A 27,803-nucleotide genomic window follows, 5' to 3' on the forward strand; every position below is an offset into this window, starting at 1 on the left:
GGAATTCGGTCCGATCGTGTTTCTTTCGTATGGGATATATCACCGTTATATGTATGTCCGTTTTACCGCAAGTATATAGCGCTATACAATTGTATATATAGCTATATATACTGAACTGCAAATTCCAGCTGCGTTTTTCTTGTCAAACAGCTGCTCCTCCTTCTCTTTGTTTTCTTCCTTCCAAAACTTATATAACGGAGGACCATCATTGATCTGACTTTTTATTCTTTAACAAAACATATATACCTGACCGATTAACAACTTTTGCAAAATTAGTCTTTTCTTCTTTCCATCGGAAGAAATTTCTATAAATTACTGAATTCATTTCAAATCAGGAAGGCTAAACATCGTCAGAACTAGAAATTAATTTGTTTTTTTACCGAAATTTAGTTTTTATAACTTTTTAGACGACAGGTATTTTTTTGTTTGGCTGAAAAATTTTTTTTTTTACGAAATGAATTTTATTTTTTAAGTGGTGTCGAAATTAAAAATTATCGAATTTACATTTAGTAGAATTTAAAAAAAGTAGATTTTATAATGAGCCCAATTTTAATATCGAAAAATTTCTATTTAAAAAAATTGTAATTTTGTAGAATTTTTATTTTACTGAACTTTTAGAAAGCACATTTTCTAACACCTACATCGAATTTTCAAATAACACAAATTCCATTTAACAAAATTTATATTTAGAAATATTTTTATAAAAAAGAATTTTTATTTATCAGAATTGTTCTTTTGTCGAATTTCTATTCATCCGAATATTCATTTAAAAGTATTTTTATTAACAGAATTTTTTAATTAAAAGAATTTCTATATAAAAATTTTTTTATTTAACAAAAGTTTTATTCAAAAAATTTATATACAATCTAATTTTTATTTAATTCAATTGTCATTTAACAGAAATTCTACTTAGCAAAATTTTTAAGACAGATTTTCTATTTCACAGATAGTTCATTTGACAGAAGTTTTATTTATCCGAATTTTCATTCCATAGAATTCTTAAAATATTGAATTTCTATTTGATCGAACTTTCATATATCCCATCATACTCTTGGCAGAAATATTTCAGCGGGAGTTTTAAAATCATAACCAATTAAAAAGTTATCAAGAAAATTTTGATTGGTTGATTTCAAAACTCCCGCTGAAATATTTCTGCCACGTGTATGATGGGATATATGAAAGTTCGATCAAATGGGAATTCGACGTTTTAACAATTCTATCTAATGAAAATTCGGATAAGTGAAATTTCTGTTAAATGACAATTCTATTTAAATAAAAATTAAATCAAATAGAAATTTTATTTAATAAAAGTTTTGTTAAATAAGAATTTTTTTAATTCTTTTAATTGGAATACTAATTTAAAATACTTTTAAATGAATATTCGGATAAATAGTAATTCGACAAAAGAACAATTCTGATAAATAAAAATTCTTTTTTATGAAAATTTTTCTAGATATAAATTTTGATAAATGGAAATTGTATTATTTGAAAATTCGATAGATTAGAAAATCTGCTTCATCAAAGTTTAGTTTTTTTCCTCAGTCCCATAAAGGTTAAAATCAGTGCGATTTTATATTAATTTTTGATAAAGTTATTAACAAAAACGGACTTAGCTGACAGACGAATTTATTCGCCTCTTCCTTACTTAAAAAGTTAAAAAAAAATCTAAACAAAAATACGTGTCATCTAAAAAGCTTTGTAAAAATAATATCGGAGAAAAAATTACTTTTCAGTTCCGACTACGTGATTTGAAATGAACTCGGTCTAAAAATATCCAAGAGATTGCAAAAAATTTAATTAAAAAAAATAATATGCAGGTAAAATTTGGGGATTGTAGAGAAAAACGTAAAATAAAACGTTTTGTCAAATAATAATGAGAAATGTTTTAATATAGTTTATATACTATAGATGAAAAATCATATTTCGTACTAGTTTAAAAGACACATCATTTGTGTGTCTGGTCCATATAGTGTGTAGAAGTATTGCTCATTGAAAACCATGAGTGGAATTTTAATTATAAATGACCAACAAAAAAAAAAAAAAGAAAAAAAAACTCTTTCCACTCGTTACAATGAAACGTACGTGACTTCAAACGGTATATAGTAGAGTATTTTGTACATCAACCACGTATGTGCAATATACACAATCACAAACTCGAGGGAGCACTCGATAATAATGAATTCAGCATAATTCGTGGCATGAGTGATGGTCGATTATTGACGTTCAGGCGACACATTGTTGCCCCCCCTTTTGCATAAACTAGGCAACTGACACGCTGTAGTTCCGTAATTAATTCTTACAATCTCTAATTGTCAACAATTCAATTCACATTAAAGCACATGTAATTTCAAAGTGTTTAAATAATTTCTAAAATTAATTTTTTTTTTGAATTTTTATTTGATATGAATTTATCATTATCATTGTTAATTTGATGGTACACGGTGCGCCAGAAGGTGGTTTAAATAAAAATGAATTGGCACTTAAAAATTTTTTTTGATTATGATTCTTAGATGAATAACAAACATTTCTCAATAGTTTTTAAAATCAGTTTACGTGCCCGATTTAAGTAAAATTGAGTTTTTATATAAAAACAGTGTTTTATGGGGAATCAGAATTTATTTAATCTAATAAATACTGTAATAAATGATAAAATAATTACTTATTTTCAATTTTACATATAAATAATTATATTGCTGTAGTTTTTGTGTCCAATTTTAAAAAATTAAATTATAATGTTAAACGAACGATTTTAAGAGTGACAAAATTTATTTAAGAGAGTCGAATGATCTCTGAAATTTTTTGGCAAGAAGAGACCTTTAATTATCGTTCTATAAAAACGGCACTAAACGTGAAAATGATAAACATTGATTTTAAAATACTTTCTTCTCGAAAGACGGACACTTTTTACAAAAGCAGCTAGAGATCCTTATCTTATATAAATTTCCTAAATCCGAAAGATTATACGAATCCATACAAAAACACGATTGCAAAACGAAAAGTAATATAATGAGGGGTTCATTACCTCCTGCCGCCGTCAGATGGCAGCAGCATGCATGGCGCACAAAGTCGCAGCTGTTATTAGATTACTTTTCTACTTTTTGTTTTGCAACCATGTTTTTCTATAGATTCGTACAGTCTTTTGGATTCAGAAAATTTATAAGATGAGGATTTTGGCTAATTTTGTTAAAAGTGTTCGTGTTTCGAGAAAAAAGTATTTTAAAATCAATACTATTTCACGTTCAGAGCGATAATTAAAGCTCTCGTTTTGCCAAAGAATTTCGGATACCGTTCGACACTCTTAATGCATAAATATAAAAACGAAACAAGAAAATAACTTCATTGTTATGAAATTTATATGAACCCAAATCTAAAACATCTATTATCTATACGCATATAAGTATACATTAAATAAATTCTGGTTCCTCATAAAACACTATTTTTAAATATTTAAAACTCAATTTGTTTTAAATTGGGCACGTAAGCTGATTTTAAAACCTATTGAGAAAAGTTTTTTATTCATCTTAGAACCATAATCAAAAAGAATTTTTAAGTGCCAATTCATTTTTATTTAAACCTTCTTCTGGCGCACCGTGGGTATCATTTTGGAATGTAACGTTTTGATTTTTTGATACTTGAACTAGTATCAAAGTATCACTGTCATGCTCTTATTGACAAGTTTATTAATAAATTTCTTCACTGCACTGAATTTTCAAGTAGGAAAAGTAAATTTTATTATGCATTTTAAGAGAGAAAGAGAAGCGAAATTTATTTATAGTAAGCAGTTGAGTAAGAAAAAATTTGTTTGGAAATGAAGTAAAATACCTTTATTTATGTTCGTCACAACAGATTTAAGGTCAGTTCATAATCACAACTCATGAAAATTTTTAATTATTTTTATGGCTCAAATGATTATCAACAATTTATTAATAATTTAATTATAAATAAACAAAATTTGCAATTAATAATTTCCTGTCACACAATATTTTAGTTGCCAGATGAGATTTGTAAACAAACAGGGTTGGGAAGCAATAGTCCAAAATATGTTCGTTCAAAGCATCGTTTGGTAGGATTGAAATTTTGCCCAACAATAATAATTTTTGGAAAGTGTATTTAACTTTATGTCCTTTATGTATTGTGAATACTGCCTAACTAGTTAAATCCATTTTCCAATAATTATTGTTGGACAAAATTTCAATCCTATCCAACTGTGCTTTGGACAAACATATTTTGAACTCTTGCTTCCCAACCCTGTTTGTTTACAAATGTCATCAGGTAATTAAAACTAAACAGTTAAATTCATAGAGCATTACACATACGATAAAAAATTTTCTTTACTTTGCATTTTCTGAAATACACTTACCTGATTGGTTGTCCAGAATCTGATTCATTGTGAACAACCAATCAGGTAAGTGTATTTCGGAAAATGCAAAGTAAAGAAAATTTTTTGCCGTATAGGTGTAAATGCTCCATCATTTTCTGCAAATTATGGTTGGTTTCCATTGTCCCCACTTGCCATTTGTCATAATGCTCGTCAACTACCGCACCCTGATCTAGTAAAAAATTAGTAACTTTTAATTGTAACACACTAAATTTATACTAGAGCAAGGTGCGGTAGTTAATGAGAATTATGACAAATGGCGAAAATGGAAACCAACCTTATTGTTGTACAAAATTTCAATCCTAACCAACTTTAATGCTTTGAACAAAAATATTTTGGATTCTTGCTTCCCAACTCTGTTTATCTACAAGTGTCATATCACCTGACAATTAAGATATTGTGTGACAGGAAATTATTAATTGCATTAATTGACAACGAATGAATAATATTTATCAAGTGCGCAATATTTAAATTTTGTTCTGATTAATTTATTAAATTGTTGATAATTAGTTGAACCATAAAAATAATTAAAAATTTTCAAGTGTTGTGATTACGAACTAACCTTAAATCTGCTGTGACGAATATAATAATTATGTGAAGTAAATTTTCGGTTATACCTATATATAAAAATTCTGTAATATAGAAAATAAAAATTCGACTAAAATAAAATTCAACGTAATGAAATTCTACAAAATAAAAATCCTAACAAATTAATTTTAGACATTATTCGTTTCATAAAATTTCGATAAATGTTTACTTCTAAATAATAATAATAATAATAATAATAACCTAACTGTAGAAAGAGATCTTATTCCCTCTTTTATGGATAATATCGCAAAGTTGACATTATTTTAATAAAATGCCATTTCAGTTTAATGTTAAGAGAGAAATATATATAATATCATAAATCGTAAAGGAAGTTATTAAAATAATTGGTTATAAAGAGGGATATAATTTGATGGAATGGTTTTTGTAATTAGAAAACACGATCCTTGCGAGAGTATTCGAAATTAACCTGAATTTCGTTAAAGCCGCTATTTTAAATCCTAACTATCAACCTACGTTTCGCGCAGCAGATAGAACGCGATCACAAACTTAATCTTCATTTCCTCGAGATTCGCGCGCGCGAGAGAGAGGCTGTCCTAACCACACTTTATCCTCATCAACGATCGTAAAATGTACTAAGCACCAATTACATCCTGAGTACCTTCTAGTATGCTGACCGAATAGCAAATAATGCAATTCACTATATATATATGTATATACACATACAAATAAATATATATATATAGTTTTCTTGCGAAATTTATATACTGCGAATTGCAGTTTAGATTATATAGAATTGTGCGACCTTTATTGTTCGACTTTGACTTTTTGTTATATATATACAAGAAAAGTTGCATTTTCACATTTCTTTAAGGTGCTTTTTCAATGCGAATAAGGAATTCAAGTACATGACTTACATTTTCATCAAGTATTTGTGATCGAACAACTTTAGTAAAAGTTAGAGTATATATTAGAGGGATTTCAGGTAAACTGATCAAGGTGAACAAAAAATTTATACAATTGTGCTCATACTTGAATAATTTGTAATTTCAATTGTATAGTAATTCTGCATGAAAAAAAATTTTCCATCAAAAATGAATTTTAATATATTTATTGTGTAAAAGACCGGATTTTTTTTTATCGATATAGTTGAGGTTTATTCCTTTAGGAACATATAAAAAAATTAGCGATAATTGGTCGCCATATTGGATCCGCCATTTTGAATTTTTCAAATCTGACTTCAGGGTGTCGATTATGTAATATTTGATTTGATTCTGACGTCAAAGTCAAATTCATTCTGATGTCAAAGTCAAATTCAAATTTATTTTGACGTCAGAGTTAAATTTAATTCGAGAAATTCATTTTTTAATTTGATTATGATGTCAAATTTAAATTTATTTCAACGTCAAAATCAAGTCAACAAATGAATTTCTCGAATTAAATTAAATTTTGATGTCAAAAATAAATTTGAATTTGTCGTCAAAATCAAATCAAAAAAATGAATTTCTCGAATTAAATTTAACTTTGACGTCAAAATAAATTTGAATTTGTCGTCAAAATCAAATCAAAAAAATGAATTTCTCGAATTAAATTTAACTTTGACGTCAAAATAAATTTGAATTTGTCGTCAAAATCAAATCAAAAATATGAATTTCTCGAATTAAATTAAATTTTGACGTCAAAATAAATTTTAATTTGACTTCAGAATCAAATCAAATTAAATAATCGACACCCAGATTTGCATTCAGCGACCTCAAAAACCCTCGAGTAACAATTTTTAAACAAATCTAAATGATTTAAACGATTTTTGAAAAAATCATCCGCTATTTTGAAATTTGTAATTCTGACATTTTATGCTTTTTATTTGTAATTATAGCAATCATAAATACATGAAAATTTGCAGATTTAGAAATAATTTATGGATTTTTAAGATTTTTATCGACGATATTGTTGAATGATTTTTTATTTTTGGGAATTGTATTTAATATATAGGGCCGACATTATGAAATTTTTGAAAACGTTATGTTGCATTCAAAAGTATTTGTTTGTACGAACATTTTAAGATCTATAAGACCGTATTCTGTTGCGCTCAATTTTGGGTCTGGAAGTGATTCGGTTGACGACGTGGAATATTCCAAATATATATGCTTTTGGGGTCCTTGAATTCGAATCCAAGGCCCATTTAACACCATCACTTGAGGATTCTGACATAACCTCAAAAAAGACAATAGAAACACATTTTTTTTGAGGTTATGGCAGAATTCTGAAGTGATGAAGTTAAATGGGCCTTGGATTCGGATTCAAGAACCACAAAAACATATAGTGAACCTAGTCAGATCCTCAGATTAGGAAGAAAGTTTTTTGCTGTATTCGTAGCTTAAATTTAGGTTTTTTTGAAGTTATGTTAAAATCCTGATATATTGGGTTTAAACAGACTCGACATTCAGATTCAGTGAATCAAAACCACATAGTAAGCATACACGGAAAAAAAAAGTTCGCGAAACTTTCGAAAACTAGTTTTTCACTTTTAGACGGTCCCAAAGTTTGGAAATCTTTCACTAATTTTTTCCAAGTCAAACTCCCCAGACCTTACACGGAGAGAAGAGATTTAGTCTATTCTACTAAACACGTTTAGTCCAGATTCTACTAAACAGCGTAGTCAGAGGGACTACTATAGTTCTGTCACACAAAAAAATTTACCGACAGAATAAAAATGCACAAATCTGATTGGTTGTTCACAATTAACCAGATTGCGGACAACCAATCAGATTTCTACATTTCGTTTCTGTCGGTAAATTTTTTTCTATCGATAATCGTGTAAATTTTTTTACTAAACAGTATCGTTCATTTAACTGAATGTTTAGTCCGTCCAAAATGAACGATACTGTTTAGTAGATTTAACTGAGATAGTAGTAAGATCTACTACGCCCTTCTCTCCGTGTAGAATACTTTTTTTTCGGTGGTAAGAACCCCTGGGTTAATCGAATCCAGTGACCAACAAAAAAATTCCGCCCTATTGGATCTGCCATTTTAAATTTGGAAAATCTACTATCAGATTAGTATATAATCGACAATCCCAAATATCTGGAATTACATTGTTTCTAGTTAGAATTCCCTTGAATCTAAGAAACGTGATGTTTCCCAATGGCGCAATTCTCGCGCAGCAGCATCTCCTCGTTTCTTAATTACAATGACTATGTGGCAAAAGCGAGATAGCGCGCGATACATCAAGCTCGTATATATATATATGAGAGGATGTGCGTCAAACTTGTGAAATTGACACCATATATGTATATATATATATACCACGTGTGCAGTTGGTAATATGCATGTCATATCGGTGACAAGATGAGAAAAGACCCTTGAGATTCGGTTGGGCGTTCAACCACGATCAAAACCGATTCCGGAAACGGAGATCGTGCACAGTATATAGAACTATCAGTGCTATATATATATACATATATACAGCGAGTTGCCGAGTTGAATGGCATTAATTAGGTGGAATACTCAAATAGACGAGGGACTAGTCGATCGATTCTCGAAATTCCTCTCTATAGACATTAGCATGCGTATGTGCATTGTGTGCATCTGTATGTACAGTACGATCAATTTAAGTGGGAGTGGAGGGAAGGGAAGGGGCATGACAATCATTCGCGATCGTAAAAGCCGAACAGGGAATCTCCATCAGCCTTTTCACCACGCTTACAACCAAAACCATTTTTTAAGAGTTCAAATCCTTGCGCTCAAATGCGACAACCATTTCTCATTTGCAATTATAGTTTCGATTTTAAATATCACGAGTTATTTTAAAATACGTTGGATATATATGTTTAAATTGTTTTATCCTTTTGTGTGACAATGTTATTATTATTATTAATTTTATTTGTAGATAAACTTTCTGTTATATTTTTTTGTTTCATAAGTTGATATTTGAAAGAGCCTTAAAATAACGGAATCCAAGTATTTTTTTACATGGTTTTAAACGATAATGAAATATAAATTTAAAATAACATGTTACGATTCTAAAACATGTTTTTTTAAATACCTTTTAAGAATCGAAACATGGGGAGGCATCACTCTCAATTTTGACCCACGTAAATTTAAATTATCAAAGGAAGTTATGTTTTTTTTCTTGGTATCACGTTTATGTAACTGTTATAGAGGTCTGTAATGTTAATTTGTCCGTAACTTTTCTTGTAAAATACTGAATGGATTGAGTTGAAATTTTATTAAGGAGTTCTAAATATGATAAGGAATAGTTGTCAAGTGCGAAAATTTTGATATGTTGTTAAATAATTATTATAAAACACTTGAAAATGTGGGGTTCACAGAAAAAACGCTGGACAAATTTTGTTGCGGGTAATTTTAACCAATGCTAATTCACATAGACGGTGGCGCCCTCAACCAGGATAAAAATTTGTTGCAGTTAATTCTTATACAGATTTTGGGGTAAAAATTCAACTTTTTTTTTTAGTGTGTTAGGTGTGTCGGATTTGCTAACAATTTTTATGCCTTTCATTATATTTATTTAACAATGTATCAACATTTTCGCACTTCACAACCATTCTTATAATCATATTTTAAATTCATCCACAAAATTTCAGCTCAATCCATTCAGCATTTTAAAGAGAAAAGTTACGAATCACCTTGTATGATTTTCAGACCCAAATGAATTGTAATGAAATTGCTACAATAATAATAATAATAATAATAATAATAATAATAATAATAATAATAATAATAATAATAATAATAATAATAATAATAATTTTTTAGCATCATTTTAAAAATTACAGAAAATCTTTAAACGGATGTCCACAACATGACTAAATTGTTTAAAACATTTCTGTACCATAATAGCCCCGGTTGACGGTAATTTATTTTAAAGAAAGTTTCATATATATATACTGTATTTAAAATATGCCATTTGTTTGTCATAATCAGTTTACAGTCAACAATCTCAGTTCCAGAGAGTCCTTGCACAGAATCAGTATTGACTCCTGTTGACTGACCATTGTCCATTTGTTTACCATTACTCGAGCACGCCAATGGCTGTTTGCTCAGTGTCTCAAGTAAACTCCTAATCCATATTTAATATCCCAATTTCTCGAGAGCAATTCACAAAACAGTTTGCTCCTTATAGGAAAAAGAGAAGAGGAAATTTTTAATAAAAAGAATATTCATAACAATTTCATTTTCATATAATGCATTTTTTTTTTGCAAAAAGTTCGATTCAATAACTGCGAAAATTAAAAATATAGGTAATAATTAATATTTTTTAAAATTTTCATTCTAAAAGTTAAATTATATATTTGCAAATGAGAAAATAAATGAAAATCTTTTCTACTGTTAGTATATATATATATAGGATATAGGAGAGAAATATATAGGAGAAATGTTTGAGAAGGTATTGAAATTTCTATTTGCATGTGGAATCATCAGTTTGTTTATACAGATCGCAAGAAAAAGGCAAAAAGAGGGATTAGATGAGTTGAGAAAATATATATATATATATATATATATATATATATATATATATGTATAGAAGAGAGAATAGTATGTGGATAGAAACCATCAAAAAGAGAGTTCCATACTTGTCTCGGATCTTGGAGGTTTACTCGGTGTACTTTAAAGTCCCTCTCGTGGGACGAGTGAACTTTACACGAGGGCTCTTCTGTAAGCACAGCCCAGTTCTTACTCTAAGAATGTTAAAGAACTCATGTGGCTCCTTGTAATAATGTCATGTGAATTTACATTTCTCGCAACTTGAGTTTCTTGTAAATTTTACATGGACAAGCATCAAACATTTTAGTGCAACTTAACAAAAATATTATTATATACCTATTTCAGTGGTCAAATATATTTTAATTTCAAACAATCTTTTTTTTTAATTTCTAATAAATAATCATTTGCAATTATGCATTTAATTTTTAAAATTTAATTAATCATCGAATAAAAATTATTCAATTGACTTTTTAAAACGCGCGCTGTTTGTAAAGTACTCTCATTGGCTGATGTGGCGCAAACGCCGTAAAGTATCAAAGTTGTCTACGCTATATATGTATTCTTTCGCATTATTGGATATTTTTGTATAATAACATCGAATTTCTAAAATTTCGAATTATGAAAAGCCCAAATTTCTAAAAGTTCGAATTATGAAAAGCTCAAATTTCTAAAAGTTCGAATTTTTATTTAATATTTGAATTGTCAAAAGATAGACAATTTTTTAATAATGTGAGTTTACTTTCTATGTTTTATATAGCCATGGTGGATTCTATTTGCGCGCGAAATTCAAAATCAATACAGAATTTTTAAATTTCCCGCGCTAATAGAATTCACTATTGCTATATAAAACATAGAAAGTAAACTCACATGAGTAAAAAAAATTTCTATTTTTTGCCAATTCAAACATTCGAAAATAAGATGAAATAAAAATTCAAACTTTTAAAAATTTGGGCTTTTGGTAATTTGAACTTTTAGAAATTCGATCCTTTGATAATTCTAATTTTTATAAATTCAATCTTTTGGTTACTCGAATTTTTAATAATTCTAATTGTTATTATTATTATTATTATTATTTGGTCACGAAAATGACCAGTTTATACGGATAGCCGTATTTTTTAATGAATAAATAAATGGAATAAATTTTCCTGCCTATTGTGAATTCAAATTCAGAATGATTTTTCTAACGGTGTATATATAACTATATATATATATAGTCCGTATATGTTTATAATTTATATATAGAGTTAAAATATATCCCTTTCATTGAAATTTTAAGACGCAAAAAGTCATAGAAATACAAATTTGAACACGATCGTGTATTCTTCGTGTATTCGACATCACGAACGAAGAAGATGCGCATTTCGTGCCGTATAAAAGGACACGTAGAAACGTAACCCCTTTGCGGATTTCTAGTCATGTGACCTACGTTTGTAGCATGATGCATGGAAGGTCCTCCTGCGGGATTCAGATTGTGCGCCTTGGATACAGAAAGTAGAATTACATAGCCATGGTCGTGATAAAAATGTTCAAATATTGGACGTCGTCGTCGTCGTCGTTCGACGCTCTGAACAAATCAAAAAAACGCAAGGCAAAAGAATATTATGTCATTCCTTAAAAAATGAGTTGGACATGACGTGAAAAAGGGACATTTCCTTACTATATAGGCGCAAATCCACGAAACTTTTAACTTTCAAGAAAAAAATTTCTTTTATTAATTTTTTCAGCATATTCTTAACTTAATAAAATTTATTTCACTTAAAATCCTTAAGCGGCGTTTTTGTGTTCAAATATATGTATGAAAATGTTTCGATCACACCATAGATTGACCTGTTTAAAGCAAAAATGCAGTTGTGCCTTTCAAAAATGTGTAAATTTAAATGAAATCACGATTTTTATTATCATCTTTAAATTGTTAATACAATTAGAGGCACATCATTGAAAAAGGTCTTAAAAGTTTTGTTTTTTCATCACCTTTTAAGAAATGCATTGAACTTTTATTTTTATCCAACGCCGTAATAGATATTTTCATGAGAAGACGTTCAATTGAATTTTTTTAAAAAGTGCTATCACTCAATCAAACCTTCGTACTTTTAGGTTTAGTGGTGACACACCACAATATAAAAACGTTAAGAATATAAACTTTTTCAAGAAATTCAAATGAAATTTAAGCATTTTTTCACTTTTTAACTTATAAAACTAATTGTCAAATAAATATTTTGTTCTAATACTGTACATAAATGTTCCTTTGTATATAATTTAGCAAAAAAAAAAAAAAATGATACCGAAAGTTTTAATTAAAAATAATTCAAATTTTTAAGTGTTCGATTCGAGAATCACAAAAGTTAAAAGTTTCGTGGATTTGCCCATATATATATTATATATATCGACAAGAAAAAATATTTGTCTTCTACACTCAGAAAAAAATTCGTTTGAAGCAACCAAATTTTGGTTAAATAAACAAAATAAATGCATTGATATACAGTTAACCAAACATTTGGTTGCATAAACCAAACGTTTATTTAGCTCAATCAAATTTTTTCTTTATTCAAAAAATTTATTAAAATAAACCAAACAGTTATTTAGATCAAATAAATATTTATTTAAATTAAACAAATTTTGTTTGAACTAACCAAAAAATTGAGTAAATATAAAAAAATGGTACATTTGGTTCAAACATATCTTTTTTCTGAGTGATACAAATATATGTATGTTCAGTTTAGAATCTGAGAGAAATTTGTTAATATACATTATAAGAATGAGAAAATAATAATTTAGAAAATATAGAAATATTTCTTGAAAAAATGTTAAAAGTTTCTTCAAAGTATTTTTGAACATTTTTCACGGTATTTTAGAAGCTGTAACAGGTGTGACAAAAATGGATGTAAAAAGTATAATGTAGGTTGTATTTGTAAATATTTATAGGTTCAAAATCCGTTTGAATCAAAATCATAATATTTCCTTTTCCCTTTTCCGTTTAAAAATTAAATTAAGATTCTTTTGAATTACTATTCTGCAAAAGTAATATTCTACGAAACGACGTTTCGCAAAAAATTAAGATTCGATCAAAATAAATTTTCTGACTAATTAATTTAATTAATTAATTAATATTTGAATCAATAACGGACTTTTTGCGATCAAATTAGTTATTTTTAACTAATTCAAAATTTAGAGAGTACCATAAATGTAAAAATTGCAATTTATAAATCTAAATAACTTCATTTTTAGTAAATTTTTCAAATGTTCTGAAATTAACCAAATCAAGAACTGTGAGTAAAGAAATATATTTTCTTAAAAATTTGAAGAATATTTATAGAATATCAATTTTTCTTCAAGAACAGAAAATAAGTTGAAGAATGTTCTTAAAATAAAATATAAAATATTGTCCACACTCAAAATAATGAAATAGCTCCTTAATAATTTTATGTCACATTGTAAGATTGGAAACGCACGCAGTTTATATACATAGTGTTAATATCCTCTAAAAAAAATTAAAATGCACACATAAAAAAACGCACATGTTTTGAAAACTGACACACTTTAAAATACCATGTCAAGGCACTTATTATATTTATAGCATTCCCTTAGTGAGAAGAAAGAGAGTGTCTCTTGTATTTATTTTAAGCTATTTCTAAATCCAAAAATAGTAGTGAATTCTCGATAGATTGTGTAAGATGCGAACGTGTGGGATGAAAGAAAAAAGGAAGTCGAGACTTAAAATGAGAAAATATCATTTTGAAATTGTGTGTGTGTATGTGTGTGAGGGAGAGAGAGTGGGGTATGCGTAATGTCACGTATATAACTGTACAGGGGAGATGTAGAAGAAGACAGAACGGGAGAAAGTCAGAATGAAGAAGAAGAAGAAGAAGAGGGTCGTCGGGACAAGAGGCCCAGTGAGTTGGTCTTTATACGCCCAGCATCATTACCTCAAACAAGCTCACCATCTTTTATTTATATCATTAGCAAACCAGGGTTAGGACTCGTTTATGCCTTGGGCTCGCAGGACTACTCGTAAGAGGAGCACGTTTCGGCAAATTATGTCATTTATACGAAAATGGTCCATCGAGGACGACACTCTTCAGCTAACAAATCACTGTCACACTCGAGACTTAGAAAATCTCATCTCGTTATCTTATTGGCGTCTATTACCAATATTTTACAACTACATAGTTTGTAACAAACCAAAAATTTCCACACACAATGATAATTTTCTTTTATTTATCAAAGTTTTTCACGATTTATTGTAGTTTCTGTATATATTCGGGACGCATGAATATTCCCCCAAATTAAACATGCCGGAATTTTTGTGGTGTCGAATTAAAAATCATCGAATTTTCATTTAGTAGAATTTTATAAAAGTAGATTTTACAATGAGCTCAATTTTAATATCGAAAAATTTCTATTTAAAAAAATATTAATTTTCGCGAATTTTTATTTAACTGAACTTTGATAAAGCAGATTTTCTAATATATTGAATTATCAAATAATACAATTTCTATTTAACAATATTTATATTTAGAAAAATTTTCATAAAAAAGAATTTTTATTTATCAGAATTGTTCTTTTGTCGAATTTCTATTTATCCGAATATTGACTTAAACGTATTTTTATTATCAAAATTTCCAATTAAAAGAATTTCTATATAAAAAAAATTCTTATTATTTAATAAAAGTTTTATTCAAGGAATTTCTATACAATCTAAGTTTTATTTAAGAGAATTGTCATTTAACAGAAATTCTTGTTAGCTAAATTTTTAAGACAGAGAGTTTCTATTTCACCGATACATCATTTGACAGAAGTTTCACTTATTCGAATTTTCATTCGATAAAATTGTTAAAATATTGAATTTCTATTTGATCGAACTTTCATATATCCCATCATACACTTGGCAGAAACATTTCAGCGGGAGTTTTAAAATCAACCAATCACAATTTTCTTGATAATTTTTGATTGGTTGATTTTAAAACTCCCTCTGAAATGTTTCTGCTGGATGTATGATCTGATTTATAAGTGATTTATAAGTGAAACTTCGGTCAAATAAAGTATCAGTGAAATAAAAATTGTTTGTCTTAAAAATAGAGCTAAGTAGAATTTCTGTTAAATGATAATTCCATTAAATAAAAATTAAATCAAATAGAAATTTTATTTAATAAAAGTTTTGTTAGGAATTTTGTTATATAGAAATTCTGTTAATAAAAATACTTTTAAGTGAATATTTGAATAAATAGAAATTTAACAAAAGGACAATTCTGATAAATAAAAATTCTTTATGAAAATTTTTCTATATATAAATTTTGTTAAATGGAAATTGTATTATTTGATAATATGATATTATTAAAAAATCTGCTTTATCAAAGTTTAGTTAAATAAAAATTCTACAAAATTAGAATTTTTTTAAATCAAAATTTTTCGATATTAAAATTGGGCTCATTATAAAATATATACTTTTTTAAAATTCTACTAAATGTAAATTCGATAAATTTTAATTCGACACCACAAAAATTCCGGCAAGTCTAATGAAGGTAATACTCATGTATCCCGTATATTCTCTTTCTTATGTATTTTATCAAAATAATAAAGAAAAATTTAATAAATTAATCGTTTATTTGATTCGAATTTATTAAAATCAACCAAACGTTTATTTAGGTCAATAAATATATTTATTTGAATCGAACAAAAATTTGTTTGAAATTTATATTGAATAACCAAAAATAGGAAACGCAAAAAAATAAATTATACAGATCTGCAAAAATTTTACTTATTTCTGTTACAAAAAAGGGAAGGGATTCTTGTAAATTTTTTCACTTAGAATACGAAAAAATAGCTATTTTCGAAATTTTCATAAATTTTTTGTGGCTTACCAAGTTTTTTTTTTAATTTTTGAAACAGTGTCGTATAGTACTATTTTTAAACTTAAAAAACCAATTTTTGTAAATCGTTTTATGATTTTTTAAAAACAATTATGGAGATTTGAATTTTTATCACATTTAGTCAACTATGTAAAAAACTAGCTATAAAGACTCAGGTAAATAATAAAAGGGTAATAATAAAATAATGACACAATTTTCAACATACGCATGTAATCATTTTTTTATTTTGTAAGTTGCAAGAAAAAAATTTTTTTAAAAAATTTTTTCTAAACAAATTAAGATGTACATATTTAAATTTACATAACAGTTTTTTTTTAATCATAAAACTATTTAAGAAAGTGATTTTTCAAGAAATAAAAAAAAATTGTGACCCATAAAAAAATCATGAAAATATCCGAAATAATCATTGTTTAGCCATTTAAGCTAATATTACAAAAAATCTTGACGTGTTCTCTAAATTTAAATTAATTAGAATTAGTTCACTAATTTTAGTAAATTAGTGAAAATTTCTACTAATTTTTCACTAAAACTTTAATAAAAAAAATATATTACTAAATCGAATAGTAATATTTTCACAGAAAATTAAAAGGCATTAAAATAAGCTGCAACGCTTCTTATTTTAATCCAATTTTGCTTATTTTAATACAAAAATGGATTAAAATAAGCAAAATTGGATTAAAATAATAAGCGTTGAAGCTTATTTTAATGCCTTTTAATTTTCTGTGTTACTAAAAATTAATGAAAATTTCTACTAATTTGAATTAGGGAATGAATTCACAATAATTAAAATTCAGAGAGTGATTATTATTTTTTGATGTTTACATATTGAAATGTTTTTTGAATTTTAAAATTTATATATGAAAAACCAGTTACAGAAGAACAGTTATATATGAAACTTTTTTTTTGTTAGAATATTTCCAAAAAACAAAATTCAAACTTATATTGGCAAAAAATAAATACAATTAAAAGATTGAAATAAAAAAAAAATTCAAGAATCTTTAAAAAATTCTTTAAAATTACTAAAATATTACTTTAACGACCCCAATGGATCAATTAAAGGAAAAAAAAATATCCTTTTCTTTTTTCTTTTTTAATTTTCTGACTTCAATTTTCAAAGCTATACAATTAATCACTTTATCGAATCAATAAACTTGCTGGGAAATAATAATTTTTTTCCTTCTGTTTTTTTTTTTTTTTAATATAAAATAAATTGATTTTATTAAGTGGACGTCGAGGGGCTACTGATAAATAAAAGTGAGTTATCATTTTATCCTTATCTTAATACAAAAGACAGTGAAAGACGACATTCAAACAGAAGAACGAGGGAAACGTGACGCTTAAGCGAGCGACTTTTTAATAATAAATCATTTTTCTCTTGCTCTTGCTAAGATTTGCCCGTTATATATATATATATACCGTAGCACGGTACTCGGTAACAGTTTATCATCTATTTGAAGAATGAAATGAAATCTGAGAGGTATTTTTGTAATTATTATATCGCTCTCTATAATTCTTTTTTTTTCTTTCTTTGTCTTATCAAATAACTTTTATTCCCTGTGGTTTCCAGCAGATGACATAGATTCTTTCTCTTTTTTTCTTCTTCTTCTTTTTTTCGGGGGAGAGAAAAATACGGAAAAGCGGACGACGAGCTTACCTCAACGAGTAAATAAGGGATGCTGAGAGAGAAAAGGAAAAGAGCAACTCACTCGATCTAGAACATTGGCGTAGTTGACAATATTCTACTTTTCTACTCTTGAATTTCTATTTTTCCTTTTTCAAAATTTGTCATTCAAACCTTTTTTTTATGTTTTAAACATTATGTGTATAAAACTCTTAGTTTTTTTTCGCAATTAAATGTTTACAAATTGTAAATCTGGAAAAAAAATTTTTTTTCAATTTTTTTTCTATTCTGAAAAAAGATTTTCAATTATACTCACATAAAATTGTAAAATTGGGCGATTCCGCACGTGAGATTTACATATGACATTTTAAATTTGGTAAATATTTATTTTTTTCGATCTTTATAGAAAAAAAAGGTTTACGTATTTTTTTATAAGTGCTCAAATTTTCGAGTTATGAATTTTGAAAAATCTGATTTTTTCCAGTTTTTTTAAAATACACCTAATTTCAATGACATCTAACTCTCTAAAAGCATTGAATTTACGAATTATGACCAAGATACAAAAAAGTTTCAGTTTTTCATCGACTTTTAAAATATGTTAACGAAAAAAAAAATTTGGAATTTGTTTATAAAAAATATCGCTTTTTTATAAACAAATTAAATTTTTTTCAATTTACGGGCGATTTTTTTTTATTTTTCACACATGAAAATAAAAGGAAAATTTTGTAATAAGTTTTGGAGTGGGCCCGATGATCCTTTTGTTTATAAAATTTGTTTAAAAAAATTTTTTTTACTTTTTTTCGTTCTTTTTCTTTTATTTTTCGAAATGAAAAGTGTTTTGGGCACTTGAATCTTTTAGTAAACTCATAGAAAAGCAAATTAAAATACATTTTATTTCAAAAAATAAAAAAAGAACGAAAAAAAGTAAAAATTTTTTTTTAAAGAAATTATATAAGCAAAAGGATCATCAGGCCCACTGCAAAACTTATTACAAAATTTTCCTCTTTTTTTCATGTGTGTAAAAATAAAAAAAAAATATAAAAAAATCGCCCTTAAATTTAAAAAAATTTAATTTGCTTATAAAAAATCGCTATTTTTTATAAACAAATTCAAAATTTTTTTTTTCGTTAACATATTTTGAAAGTCGATGAAAAACTGAACATTTTCTGTATCTTGGTCATAATTCGTAAATTCAATGCTGTTAGAGAGTTAGATGTCATTGAAATTAGGTGTATTTTAAAAAAACTCGAAAAAATCAGATTTTTAAAAATTCATAACTCGAAAATTTGAGCACTTATAAAAAAATACGTAAACCTTTTTTTTCTATAAAGATCGAAAAAAATATATATTTACTGAATTTAAAATGTCATATGTAAATCTCACGTGGAATCGCACAATTATATTATTTTCATTATACATTTTTTAAAATGTACATTGTACATTTTTTTCAAGCACAAAATTTTTAATAAATACCATTTGGTAGGTGTGTGGCCTTTAGTCTAAATAAATAAAATATTTTAAAAGATTACATTCATTTGATTAGTACAAATGAATTTTCACTGTGAAAAATTTACATAAACATACAGAAAAATATATATAAAAATTATAAAAGGTTAATTAATGTAAAAATTTATTTTTATAATCTTGGCTTACCGGATTTATAATGATGTGATGATTAAATAATTATTTTTCAATTATTAGTACAAAAAAAAGAGGCGACATAACCTCAAATAACGCAATCTTGCTATATTTTTGGAATTAAAATGACAATTGCACATTAGTCATTAAAAATTTGTGTAAAACACATAAATATTGTTGAAAAAATAAAACAACTAATAATAAAATCCAACATTTTTTACTATTTTTGATAGTATAACAAAAAATTTGCTCACTATTTAGTATCGGTGGTATCAGTAAACAATATGTAAACAAGGGATGGGCCATTATTGTGTCGCCTACTGTACTTCGATTAAAGGATCGAAAGCGCCATATTGTTTTTCCACGTTTTTTTTTATAAGTAGTGGGAGAATTTAAATGGGATTGAAAAATATATTGAATAACAAATATCATGATTTATATTAATATTATAGTCTTAAATTTAAAAATTAATCAAAATATAACCTAAAACTAAGACACTTTAAAAATTATATTAAAATATGTACTCACATGTTGAAGGAAACACCTTTTACAGCTTTTTTCCCAAAATATGCACATACTAACACCATTTTCACTTTTAATTTCAATGATGTTAATATTGATAAAAAATATCGAAAAATCTCCACATCACTTGCCAAATTACAGGTGACAACCACTCTGCAACCAACACTAAAGGCCTGAGCAGAATAGAAACGTAACCGGAATCGCAAACGTAAACGGAAGAATGAGTTAGAGAAGGATAGTCATATATTGTTGTTCTTCTCTTATTAATTCTTCCGTTTGCGATTGCGATTACGATTCCAGTTACGTTTCTATTGTGCTTAGGCCTTAACTCGCGAATCACATGAACTTTCAAGGCCTGAGCAGAATAGAAACGTAACCGGAATCATAATCGCAAACGCAACCGGAAGAATGATTTAGAGAAGGATAGATAGATTGTTTGTCCTTCTCTAACTCATTCTTCCGGTTGTGTTTACGATTACGATTGCGGTTAGGTTTCTATTCTGCGTTGGCCTTCACACACAATCCATAAAACAAGGAATTATCAATATGGCGACCACACGAAGAAAAATATCAAGCCTTTAGGCCAACGCACAATGGTTTCGCCAACGAGATGCATGCGAGATAGAAGAGGCTTGCGAAAGTCCTTTGCAATGCTATTCTGCTTAGGCCATATCTAGCAGAACTTCAGTTTCAGTGTACCAAAAACTGACGGCAGAGCGCGGGCAATGTAAGTATAGGGAAGTATTTTGCAAAAAAAAGTCTTTCATATTTTCCTCTGTGCAGTGTTTTAATCTAAAGCACACCGAAAACGACTTTTCTACATGAAAGCCAACGCAGAATAGAAACGTAACCGGAATCGTAACCGCAAACGCAACCGAAATAATATGTAAGAGAAGGACAAACAAATATGTCTATCCTTCTCTAACTCATTCTTCCGGTTGCGTTTGAGATTACGATTACGTTTCTATTCTGCTCAGGCTTTGAGTCGCACATCCAATATATAGGGTGTTTTCGGGAGTTGCTAACAGTATACTGACAGTAAAAAATTACCCAATCAGAATAAACATGCTGATGGTTCAGCCAATCACAACATACTGACAGTATACTCACAGCAACTCCCGATAACACCCATAGAGATCAGTAGATCAATTGACTGAGTAAATTTCACTGAGCCTGTTTCACATGTGTGTAATACATAAAGGTTGATTCACACATTTAAATTTGTTAACGGCAAAACAGGGTTACATAGTTATTCTTAATTTGAGTAATTTTTACGTATATTAGAGAAAAAAGTAATATATATACGTAATTTACGTACAATGACACCCCCACACTTAATAAAATGCATTATGTCAAAAACTAAAGAGATAATATAGGTTGGTTTCCATTGTCCGCACTCGCCATTTGTCATAATTTTCGACAACTACCGCACTTTGCTCTATAGTGAAACTTTTACTTTAGTGATTTTATTGTTAAAATTAAAAAGTTACTATTGGAAACGGTGGTCTAGTAACAATCTAGTAACTTTGACCCATTCTCTCCCTCCATTTTGTTTTTTCTACTCTTTCTAACCTATTAATTGAAGAGAGACAAAGAAAGAAAATGGAGGGAGAGAATGGGTCCCCACCAGATGGCGTATTGCAGTTTAGCCGATCCCAATAAGGTTCCTAAATTTTCACTAGAGCAGAGTGCGGTAGTTGACGAGAATAATGACAAATGGCGAGTGGGAATTTTCGCCAGTGGGGACATTGGAAACCAACCTATATACGTATAATCGTGGTTATTGATGCTTTCCCTTTTTTGTCCTTGTCTTACATATATGTGTTTCCAAGTAGCACGTAATATTACAGCAATATTACTCGGTAATATCTCCATCAGACGGACATTTTAATATCACTGTAATATTCCAGTAATATTACAGTAATATTACGTGCTAGTTGAGTTGCTATGACAACACGTGCGTTAGAAAAAGAAAAAAAATGTAGGCATATACAGCCAAGACATGTAATGTAATTTAATGCGAATGCACTATATCAGGGATATGTAACGTAATAATTATAATAACATAATTGCTCATTGTATTTTTCTTTTAAAAAATTAATTTTGCGATAAACCCATCAACACATGTTCAAGACAAAAAGTGAGGTTATGACATTTCTTTGACGTTTTCAACAATTTGTTACGTATATTACGTCATTTAGGTAACGTGCACTGATTTATATATGTAATACTGTAATTATGTGCGACTGAGGTTGGATTTATATGTTAATGTAAATGCAGAATGCAAAACCGAAAATAATGAGAATGAAAAGGACAGCGATATATCACTATCCTTTTCATTCTCATTATTTTCGGTTTTGCATTCTGCATTTACATCAACATGTAACTCCATCCATATGTTGAAAAGTCGCCATATTGTTCATTCCCTGTATAAGGCCTAAGCAGAATAGCTTTGCGTAAGTCCTTCGCAAACGTGGTTCATGGTTTATCTCTGTCCTTTTCTAACGCATGCATTCCATTCGCGAACAACTTTCGCGAAGCTATTGTGCGTTGGCCTTTAGAAAAGGATAAAAAAAAGAGTAAACATATCTGGCCACGAGTGTACCCTCTTTTAACTAACTGCGCATATTTTTGTGATTCGCAAATTAGTGTTGGTTGCATAGTGGTTGTCACCTGTTTGACAAGTGATTTAGAGATTTTTCGAAATTTTTTATCAATATTAATATCATTGAAATTAAAAGTGAAAATGGTGTTAGTATATGCATAATATATTGTAGGAAAAAAGATGCAAAAGGTGTTTCCTTCAACAAGTGAGTACATATTTTGATATTATTATTAAAGTTTCTAATTTTTAGGTTATATTTTGGTATAAATAAATTTATACAATTTATGCATATTTATATTTTGTAATATCCTTCTTTGTATGTAAAAATTTAAAAAAAAATTGTCTTTAATATTTCTGTACATTTCTTTATAAACTCAGAAACATAAAAAACATAAATAAAAAATTTTAATTAGTAAAGTAAACAAAATTTAAATGTTAAGTACTTTATAAATTATATTATTCATTATAATTATTAATTAGAAAAATTAAATTAATAAATTTAATTATTTCATTAAAATTAATTAATTATGTAACTAATTGCTTTCTTAATTTAATGTAAAATATGATCTATGTTCTTCTAATATTAATTATTTTAAAACTAGCAAACTTAAACGCGCGCGAAATTAGGGGTTTAATTGTTTATTATAAAGAAATTAATATTATCAATAATATTTTTAATTTATTATAATATTAATACATTGTTAATAATAATTCCTTAATTTTTATCAAATAAAAAAAAATATTTCTTGATTTTTTTTTTGATTATCTGTCGATAATTTTTCAGAAATTATTCAAGAAAATTTTCGATTTAAAATTTAAATTGATATTTTTTAATATAACATATATCGGTAAAGGTCTTGTAAAAATTTCTTATCATCAAAATATTTATCATTAAATAAAATTTTTTATTTTTTATTATATAATAATAATTAATAATTATTATTATTAATCTATTATATGAAATATATAAATTTTCAATTGCCTATAATAAAAAAAAAAATATTTTGCAAAAAAAAATTATAACCAAAAAATAATAAAAATATTTGTTATTAAATGAAATTTTTTATTATTATAAAAAAATAATAAATAATAATTATTATTATTAATAAATTTAAATTAATAAATAAATAATTTATAAATTATAAAAAATTAATATTTAATATATATTATTCAATATTCCTAATTAATTAATTAATGTAACGTATATAAATATATATAAAATATAATAATTTAAATTTTATTTTAAATAAAAATTATTTTTAAAAAATTAATATTTAGTCAAAATTAAAAATTAATATGTATATATAATATAAATATATATATAATATAAATTTTTTTACCCGTGTGGAAAAGTGATGTGGGCCCCCAGCGGGGGCCCTTATGGATCGCCCTCATGCCATGAGGGCCGCATATGGATGATCCATAGGGCCCCCTCATGGAAACGACATGCTCATCGATGAGGGCGCCCGCATGGGCGATCCATGAGGGTGCCCCTACGGACGCCCTTATGGGCCCTCACGTTTGCCCTCATCTTGCCCTCAAGTTTGCCATAATGTTTTTTAATCAATAATATTAATAATAAAAGTTAATTAATAATAAATAAGCTTAAGTTATGAATAAATAACATATTTATTTAATAATTATTCAATTTTAAATTAAATTCTTACTCAAATTGAATTTATTAATTAACGTTCTAATTAATTAACTGTCGGATATAATTAAAAGTAATAATAAATTAATTAATTAAAAAATTAAAAAATATGTAATTTATGCATACTATTAACGGATATTTTCATTTTTCAATTAATTCATACATAGAATTAATGATTAAACGCAAACCTGAGAAATAAATAAATCTAACGCATGGGGGGAATCGAACCTACGACCTACGGACTATGAGTCTAACGCTTTACCAACTACGCTACGCACGCTACTTCAAAACGAATGCTAACTTCTTGATGCTATTTAAACTTCAAAAATACCTAACAAAGAAAAGTGCTTAACATCATTTAGTTAAAGTTAAGATATTAAATTATATTTTCCAATCAAATGCAATTTATAAAATATAATTAATTATATGCTTTATGATTATTATCATGAATCATCTCAGGTGAATTTTCAAAAAAAGTGTAAATATATTTTTATTAAAAACGCGTTTTTCGTTGTTTTGAATCATTGGAAACATTCATTTTGTGTTGACGAAAAAATATTTGAATTTTGGACTTAGAAAATTTTGCTAATCGATCATGAGGGCGATCCATGCGGGCCCCTACGATGGCCCTCATCTATTTTGCCATATGGATCAGCCCTCATGGGCCCCCGCCGGGGGCCCCGAACTCTTGAGGGCAAGATCGTGGCTTTTTCCACACGGGTAATTATAATAACAAAAATAAATAAATATTTCGTGAAAATAAAAAAAAATTTAATTTGTAATATATAATATAAATAATAAATATAATATAAATAAATAAATAATATAAAATTTTTTTTATTATTTTTAAAATTAATTAAATTATTGTGATTTAATTAAATAAATTTTTGAAATTTGATAAAATTATCAACTTATGCAGCCTACTTTAACAGCAATCAAATCAATTTTTCTCACAATGCTCACAATTTTTTTGCACGATTCTAACAATTTTATAATTTTTAATAATTAAAATTCGACCGCACAAATGACAATTTCAAAACATTGAAAAATTTTAACCAACACAAAATAATGTCAAATAACACATTTAAAAAAAACAAAAGACCTATAACAAATACTAACTTCAGGTGTGGACAGAATGAACGAAAGATATTCACGATTATTATATGTAATTTAAATTATTGACAAAGCATGCATAAGTGAAGTATGAATTAGAATAGGATAAGAGTTATTTTTTGTGTCCTTATCTTTCTCAGACATCTCGTTGGCGAATTTATTGTGCGTTTCACATGTGTATATAATAAATGAAGGTTGGTTCACACATTTAAATTTGTTACAGGGAAATCTTTTGGAAGTAAAAAAAAAAAAAAATAAACCAAACAATATAAACAAACTCATAAAACTTAATTTAATTGTCATTGGGGCAAAAAAAGTTCATATGTTCGTACTAAACTATATATCTCAATCGTAATACTAAATTATTAGTTTCATTTCATTTAGAAGGATAAAGATTATTATAATGATAAAAAGAATAAGGAAGGAAGAATCTCAAGTTATAAAGATAAATTGGTTGTGTCTGACAAAGATAAAGGAAATAAAAAAAAGTTAAAGAAGATAAGGAAAGAAAGAGAAAAGTTTGATAACAAAAGCCTCATTGGATCAATTAAATGATTAAGAAATTACAAGAAAAACTAGACGAATTAAAGGGATGAGCAAAGAAGAAGAAGATGATGACAAGGAATTAAAAAAGAATTACGACACTCAAAAGTCGACAGATTATATACAGTCACTCGTTTCAAGAATTTAGAATATATAAAAGTAAGTAAAGTTCTTTTCTTTTTTAATTTGAAAATATTTTCAACTCCGCCACTGTTTCCGCAACCCAATTTCCTCGGTCCGCTGTCGGAAAAAGCAGAACACAGAGGGGTCTTCATATATTGAAGTTGAACGATAAAATAACGCATGCAGAATTATTGAGCGTCGCTGGTGGAATATAAATGACTTCTTTTTCGTCTATATATGCCTTGTTGGCAAGAGGAGACTGAATACACTCGTGTGGCGAATAGGCCTTTTCAAAGTCGGCTTGCGTGCATTTTCCTTCCATTTGTTTCCCTCGGCAACATTACGAACAAAAAAAAAAAAAAAAAAAAGAGAAAAAAATTCAACAAAAGGGCTCTGCATCTAGAAAAAAAAAGATGCGTTTCTTGGGATATTACCGTTAGGTTACTTTGTTAGAAATGCTCGCAATTTCAGGCCAATTTTACTTGTATAAAAGTGTACAATTTATTCTTCAAACCACATTTGTTTATTTCCTTGGGAAAAGGCAAATCTGATGTCTCTGAATAAAATGGACCAACATTTAAAAAAAAAATTGACGATGATATAATGTAAATTATTTGCAATTTATTGTCGTATTTACAGCCTAACTTCCATTTGATGTGTTTTATAGCAAATTCATAAAAAAAAATTGAAGATGCTGTATTTTAAATTATTAAAATCTCACTTTATATTTATAATGAGCGATCATAAAACGACCAGAGTAACAAGTTTTAGGCAAAAACAGAATTAGGTCAAAGTTCAGGGTCAAAATACAACACGATGCTTTTTAAATCGATTTAACCTAAAGTTTCTGGCACCTGGGATTTTCTTCTTGATTTCGATTCTAGATCATAAATACATCATTTTTCAATAAAAACGAAAATCTTCTGTGAGGCCGTTTTTGAAAAAAAGTTGATTTGAAAATTCAAAATTAGAAAAACTCAACTTTTCTGCAAGGAATATTCATTTTAGAAAAAATTTCATCAGATGGAATTTGTAGATATTAAAGAAGGGAATTTTTTTGTTTCTACCAATTTCCTCTACAATTAATAATTTAGCAGAAAAACGAAAAAAATTAATATAATGACAGGTTCATTACGTCCTGCCACCGTTAGATGGCAGAAGCGTACACGGAGCAGAAAGTTGCAGCTGTTATTATATTACTTTTCTAATTTTCGTCTTTCAAAGTATAATTTTTTTTAAAAGTGTCGAAACGATCTCTGAAATTCTTTGGCATTTAATTATCGCCCTATAAAAACGGCACTGAACGTTAAAATGATAAACATTAATTTTAATTCTATATTTTGCCGAAACTGAAGCAGGCAACGTTTATGATAAACGATTTTTATAGAAATAATTTTTAAAAATAAAAAATTCTCCAATTTTTTGTTTAAAAATTTTTTTTTATAATTTCTTGATTAATGAAAACTACAAGAAATATTTTTTAAGCAAAAAATTATAAAAATTTTCATTTTAAAAAATTGTTTCTTTAAAAACCGTTTATCATAAACTTTGCGTACTTCAGCTTCGTATACTCTGAGCATGTCTGATAAAAAAGGATCCTTATCTTATAAATTTCCTAAATCTGAAAAATTGTGCAAATCAATCACAAAAACGTGATTGAAAAACGAAAATTAGAAAAGTAATATAATAAT

At 27.4% G+C, this 27,803-nt stretch overlaps 1 protein-coding gene across 1 annotated transcript in view; it reads right to left on the reverse strand.

The window, feature by feature from the left end:
* The window catches only part of LOC127278033 (uncharacterized), a 471,303-nt gene extending 451,503 nt beyond the window's left edge, over positions 1-19,800 (reverse strand). The window contains exon 1 of the mRNA XM_051299533.1: positions 19,571-19,800. The gene's annotated coding sequence lies outside the window, so the exon portion shown is untranslated. The remainder of the gene's footprint in view (positions 1-19,570) is intronic.
* Between the last annotated feature and the right edge of the window lie 8,003 nt (positions 19,801-27,803).

The sequence above is a fragment of the Leptopilina boulardi genome, unplaced genomic scaffold (genome assembly GCF_019393585.1).
Source record: "Leptopilina boulardi isolate dan_hultmark-lab unplaced genomic scaffold, ZJU_Lbou_2.1 LbouV2_194, whole genome shotgun sequence".
In the NCBI taxonomy this organism is placed as follows: domain Eukaryota; kingdom Metazoa; phylum Arthropoda; class Insecta; order Hymenoptera; family Figitidae; genus Leptopilina; species Leptopilina boulardi.